Source organism: Fukomys damarensis, unplaced genomic scaffold (assembly GCF_012274545.1).
Source record: "Fukomys damarensis isolate Sample0158 unplaced genomic scaffold, DMR_v1.0_HiC HiC_scaffold_21, whole genome shotgun sequence".
In the NCBI taxonomy this organism is placed as follows: domain Eukaryota; kingdom Metazoa; phylum Chordata; class Mammalia; order Rodentia; family Bathyergidae; genus Fukomys; species Fukomys damarensis.
The window spans coordinates 34,759,442-34,765,834 of record NW_022900933.1 but is presented as its reverse complement, the minus strand read 5'-3'; the positions used below and the strand labels follow the sequence as shown (position 1 = coordinate 34,765,834).

The 6,393-nt window shown below is 49.5% G+C and overlaps 1 protein-coding gene across 4 annotated transcripts in view; it reads right to left on the bottom strand.

Annotated features, from left to right (window-relative positions):
* The window catches only part of Bdkrb2 (bradykinin receptor B2), a 22,750-nt gene that overhangs the window by 12,997 nt on the left and 3,360 nt on the right, over positions 1–6,393 (bottom strand). Inside the window, exons 1-2 of one of the 4 annotated variants that reach the window (XM_010609153.3) lie at positions 2,829–3,835; positions 1,860–1,995 (exon numbers count right to left, since the gene is read on the bottom strand). The exons of 1 other annotated variant lie outside the window; for it this stretch is intronic. The gene's annotated coding sequence lies outside the window, so the exon portion shown is untranslated. 2 more of the 4 variants (XM_010609150.3, XM_033766820.1) reach the window with 2 other exon arrangements.

The window sequence follows — 6,393 nt, the reverse complement described above, 5'->3', positions numbered from 1 at the left end:
GTACCAGGGATTGAACTTGGGCCCTTGCACTTTCGAGGCAGGTGGCAGAACCAGTGAGCCAAATCCCCAGCCCTTGTTGTCCTCTCTGAGTAGGGGATGTACTGGCCCCCAGTCCTGCCTCTGGAAAGTTCAATTTGGGGATAATTTGACAAAACAAATCAAGGAGCTGAAAAAAATGTTTTTTCCTTTTCACGTAGTATTTCAGAAAATAATTAAAAGGCTGGTAAATTCTTCATGCCAGGAGGTGTTTGTCATCCTTGGAAAGAGGTACAGGAGCCACCGAAATGTTTAGGACCAGGGCACCAGTGAAACACACGATCCTCCTTTCATGTAATGCCTGGTAAGCAGGCAAGGAAAACGACGTTTCACTAAAATGAGAGACTGCTGATGTCACACCAAGTTTTAAAAAACTGGAGCACTAAATTACATATGCAACATGGTTAAAAAATCTGGACGGCACCACAGCAGATCATTAGTGGTGGACGTTGTTTTGGGGCGTGGGACCATGGGTTGTTTGGGGGTTTCTCTAGTCTTTGCAGTGGTTTCTATGTTTCCTCTGGAGAACATCTATTACTTTTCTAATAAAAATATTTAAATAAGCCATGTGTTTTCTCCTTTTTTAAAAAGAAAAAATGGAATGAATCATGATTCATTTATGTAAGCAAGATTCCAGCCAATTCCTGCTCAGGGAAAGCCCTTGCTTACATAAAAACTGGTAAATAAGTGCATTCTCATGTTTTCGTTTAAAGTAAAATGTTTAAATGTTTACACAATGTCCGTAGATGAGTCCTTTTGTACTTAGCCGCCAGTCCTGAGCAGGCAGACTCAGTGGGCTTCCAGTCACCCAGGAAATCAAGCAGCAGTGGTTTCTGTAGCAGGGGGCTTGGGGAAGATGCAATCACCCACCCAGCCAAGAAGTCCACTCAAGTCCCATAATTCCACCTCATTCCTTGATTTTGTGTCCCCATGAGACAAAGCAAAAGGGAGGAGCTACTCTTTCCCCAGCCTGTTCTCTGTTCTGATCCATGTCTCTCTCAGCTGGTTCAAGTCTTTGAATAATTTTTTCCATGGTGGTGGCAAGAATGACATTTTTCTGAGCCCTCTCACTCCAGCACATCATTTTGTTGCCATTGCTTGCAAAGGACACTGTTCAGTATCCTCTGCTGTGGTTTGCAGTGTATCCTCCAATGGTTCCCAGGGTGGTATTACTGGGAGGTAGCGTGGAACACTTAGGAGGCGGGGCCTAGTGGGAGGATTTTAGGTCATTGGCACTTGGTGATGTGATCTCTCCCTTCTACATGACAGTGCACCATTGCCATCCACTATGTGGTGATAGACACAAGAGGAGGGGCCTGCAAGAGCCTATGTGACAATGTTTGAACTCTTAGCACCCAGAATTGTAAGCTAAATAAATCTCTTTCCTTTATAAAGTTGGCCTGCTTCATGTATCTTGTTCATAGGAAAGCAAAATGGACGAGCAGAGCATTACAGCCTGTTTATCTCCAGTCCATAGATGTTGTTCTACTGAGGTCTCCTATATTTGCTGCTGCACAAAACCCTGATTTTTCTTGCTTTTATGTTGCCCATTCCCAAAACCTATCTTCAACCTCTGGTCAATCTGATGTTTATAGTATTTTCTTTTCTCTTTGCAATTCAAAAATGCCATCAGAATGTGTTTAAGGGACACTCACCTCACCCTTTCTTGTGTTCTGTATGGGAGGCAAGGTTCCATTTCTTGGGTGAAGACACAGAAGCTGGACCCTCAACTACCTCCCAGGTTTCTGGGACTTCCTCTCACACTCCTCATAGACCACCCCAACTTTGCCCTGTGAGGCAAACCTGCTGTTAACAAAAAGTACCTGGATGGTGGAGTCCCACTGGCTGGCATTCAGGTAGATCCCAGCTGTGCCACTTAATTAAGGGGGTGACTTTAGGTGAGGCCCTTCCTGAGCCTAGGTCCTTCTCTTGGTGTCAGGAGCATCATCCTAGTGAGGCCTGTTGGCAGGGCACAGCAGGATCACCCTCAGGACCAGATCAGCACCAGCCCTTTTTGTTGCTCAGGCATGAAAGTTCTCCACATCCATGTATTTTTCTGGGCAGTGGATGGCCCAGCTGTCCCCAACTCCATCCTCTCAGCCACAGACACCATAGCCCAAAGGGACTCTCAGAAGAAATTCCCAAGGCCACTTGCAAGGAAAGTCCCCTGGTGGTATTTATCCTCCCACTGACAGACATGCCCATTGCTGGGAAGACGCAGGGGGTGGGTAGGGAGGAAGAGGACAGGCAAATGTCCCAGTCCGAGGGTGGCTAGGGCCTGCTGGGGCTTCCAGGCTACTGCCCGCTGAGGAGAAGAGCCAGGCTGGGGCTCAGGCTCTACCAGCGCCCTCTTTGTTCTGTCAGCTTCCTCCCTCCCTACTCCTTGTCTCCTTCCCTCCTTCTCTCTCCTCAGTAGCAGGCTGGTTTCCTCCCTGCCGGGGCAGCCCCTGGAGTTCTTAGCTCTGCCTGTCCGGAGAAGCAAGATGAAGTGGGCAGAGCCAGCCAGGCTCAGATGGCCGCTCAGCCTCTGCTTCATCTCTAGGGACTAATTCCTCACAGCCAAGCGGGACACCACACCTACTGGGCAGGTTGATCAGAAGGAATGCTTGTGTGATTGCTTTGGGGTGGCAGCGGTGCCCTGGGGCTTATATATACTTCCACCAGTACCGGGCGGCCTCCCAGCCTGTGTGACCCCACAGCACGCCCCTTCCTCCGCGTAGGCATAGCCTGCTCTGCCTGGGTGTGGAGCTGCACTGGAAACCCACCCACAAGGGAGAGAGCTTAAAACTTACCCACGGTGACAGAGGTGTGATAAGCTGGTCGTGGGGACAAGCAGGCAGCAGACGAGCGGGTGTGTGTGTGTGTGTGTGTGTGTGTGTGTGTGTGCGCGCGCGCACGCGCGCGCCTGCGTGTTGAGGGTGGCAGCAGACAGGCTCAGAAAAAGAAATAGTGGAAATCCTGCCTTTTGGTTCCCGATTCTGGAGGGTTAGGAACCAAATATTGATGCTACAGACCCGGGGTCCTGCGGGGATGGGACGGGGAACTACAGACGCACAGCGCTGTGTTCAAGTCCCTCTGGCCCCTGCCTGCCTCTCCCGCCCGCCGGGCTCCGTGCTTCGTGCCGGCGGAAGTTTCTGAGCTGGGCAGCCCTGGGCAGGCTCGTAGGACGTGGCTGAAAGAGGAAGGAGTAAACCTGCTTTCGCGCCTGGGGTGTGGAGTGGGCACAAGTCTGTCAGCAGAGAGCGGCCGCCATCCCCTCACCCAGCTGAGGAAGGACAGGCTGCAGGGGTCAGCGATCTGTCCTAGGTCACTACGCAGGGACAGCCTAGCCTGGCTCTGGGCTATTGCACAGCAATGCTGAGAAACAGCGGGGGGTGGGGAGTGGTGTGTGAATGCTCACCGGCTAAGTAGTTAGCCGGCTTGTGGGCTCGGATTGGTGCCCAGCTACACGGACTTGGAGTCCAGATGGCACAGACCCCGGACAGCCTGGCAGGGTGAGGCCGCCGCCCCTTAGCCCACTCCCAGAGGTGAGGTGCCTTCTCCCAGAGGTCTGGGAGCTTTGGTGGAACCTGGGGGTCAGGAGAAGCGGGAGCTTCCTGGGTGTTGGGGTGGCCCCAGAGCAGATCTGCTATCTCATGTGCTGCCCAGAGGCTGGGTGCAGGGTGCTCTTCATACCCACCTGCCTGCCCAGGCTCGGCATCTCCTCAGATTCAACCTGTAGTCCTCTCCTGAAAGAGCCGGCTTGGGTTCTCCTAAGATGATTTACTGACATCAGTGCTGCTTTTCTTCCTGATGAGTTGGTTTTTGGGTTTTTTTGTTTTGTTTTGTTTTGTTTTTTTGGTCTCATTGTTTTCTTTTTCTCTATTTTTGGCGGAGAGGTCACTACTCAACACCTAGCTTTTCTCAATTAGGCATTTCATTCATTTATTTCTAACCCTAGTGGTTTAATAATTTGAAAATTTAAGGTATGACTTCTCTGAATGTGGTTCTGGGTGCATCCTGTAAGTTTGGTGAGCAGTGTTACAGTCAAGTGTTTCCCAAACAGCTGCAATTGCTCTTTTGGTGAACTCTGATGGAGCAGTTTTGAGACGGATGTTTTCTAAAATTTTCAAGAGGTTTGCGATGTTTGGTTCTTATGTTTGCTGTTAATTATTGCAATATGGTCAGTTATGCAGCCTGTGAGACTCTTTATTGATATTAATATCTATGCCCTGAGATTTTCTTTAGGGCTCAGTTTTGTAAATTAGTCAATTTCTGTAAATGCAGTGCCTCAAGGGCTCCTAGTTCTACTCTTGTAAATTTTTAACAAACATCAGAACTGTAGCCATCTATTAGCATTAAGAGTAGAAAAATAATTGTTCTTCCAGATAAGATGAAAACCTCAGCACGGTTCTCATATTTCCCCTCTTTCCCTTATCACTCACAGCTTTCGTTGAAGTAACATGAAAATTTTGGTTCCAAGGCTGAGGCAGGAGGATCTAAGTTTAAGCCCAAGCTGGGCAACTTAGTGACTTAGCAAGACCCTGTCTAGAAGGAAGGAAGAAAGGAAGGGAGGAAGGAAGGAAGGAAGGATGAGGGAGATAGTTCAGTGCAAAGGCCCTGAGTTCAACCCCATCTCAAAACATTTACTTTCAGAATTTTTACAGATTCCTTATCTTTCCTGATCTGAGCAACCTTTTGAAATGGTTGCTAAGCTCCATAGTTATGTTCTAACCAACTTGCTCGCCATAACTCAGACTTTAATTAATTTTTCCCATTACGATATTTTTTTTTCTAAAATGTATCTTCCTCTTTCTTCCAAGATCAAACGAGATTGGTCATGTTCAGGGTGGCCTGGCTATATTTCCCCATCTTGAGTTATCTAACAGTATTAACTTCCCACTTGGCTGGAATGCTTAATCAAGTACCTTTTTTTTTCAGAAAAAACAATTTCTCCCAGGACCCAAGCCTGAGAGAGTGAAGCCTATTTTGGGTGCCCTGCAGCTGTGGTGCCAGCACAGAGCCAGGCACTCAGTAGGTGCTCAGTGAACACACTTTCTCACGTGGGCACCGAATGACACCATGAGCCAGGGCCTGCCTGCCCTGTGACCTGGCTCCTGCCCTTTCCCTCCCAGCTTTTTTGCTGAGCTGGCTCCTGGGTGTGGGCACAAGTGCATGGATTACTCCCTGTGTTTCATTTCCAGGTCCTCTTCTCACAGCTGAGGGAGATTGAGGACGGGTGACAGGATGGGAATGTTGGAGGACTGTGTCTCCTTCCCACTTCTGTTCCGGTTTATTTTGCTTTTCATATTTACATATTTGCAAAGGGATGTATGTGGTCACAATCAAATCTCAAAGAGTACGAAGAGGAAGCAGTGACCAGCAAGTGTCCCCCCTGGCCTGTCCCACCTGTCACCCCTGCTGTCGCCTGGTGTCACTCTCTTTCCAGACATCCCTTGGTGGGCAGATGTGCACGTATCCACGTGTAAGGATGTGCGTGGAAGCCCCCAGATACACGGAACTCTCCCCTATGGGGAACGAGCCGTGGCCTCACCTAATTTTAAAATAGCATTTGCATACATTTGTGCATTTGCCCATCTTTGTGGGGTACATTGTGGTGGCTCAGTACATGCGCAGGACGAGTAGTAATCAAATTGGGGCAATGAGCACTTTCTCTCTCGAAACATTAGTGATTTTTGAGTGCTGGGGAATTTGTTCTCTTCTAGTCACTGTGGAATGTGGTATAGGTTGCTTTTACTGCTAGTTATCTTACCTCACTAAAGAAGAACCAGCAGGGATTCTGGCTCTCCTGCCCCTTACTGACTGGCTCCCTGGCTCCTTGGTTTTTACTGGCCCAGTGCGGTTCCAGAGCAGGATGGCCCCGGCCGCTCAGAGTCCCAACTGTCATTTCTGAAGTAGTTTCTGATTCTTGGGTCATTTACAGCTGAGGAGGCTGAGGCTCTGAAGAAAAGCGCAAGATCACCCGCCACAAGGGAGTCCCAGGGTGGAACTCAGTCCTTGTCCTGGCTTTGGAAGGAGGGAAGGAGGCAGGAGAAGGAAGAGGAGGAGCACAGAGGAAGAGAAGGGTGAGGAGAAGGAAAGAGAGGAAGGAGGAAGGAGAGGAAGAGGGCAGGAGGGGAAGAAAGAGGAGGGGAAATGAGAAAGGAGAGAGGAGAGGATCACCCGCCACAAGGGAGTCCCAGGGTGGAACTCAGTCCTTGTCCTGGCTTTGGAAGGAGGGAAGGAGGCAGGAGAAGGAAGAGGAGGAGCACAGAGGAAGAGAAGGGTGAGGAGAAGGAAAGAGAGGAAGGAGGAAGGAGAGGAAGAGGGCAGGAGGGGAAGAAAGAGGAGGGGAAATGAGAAAGGAGAGAGGAGAGA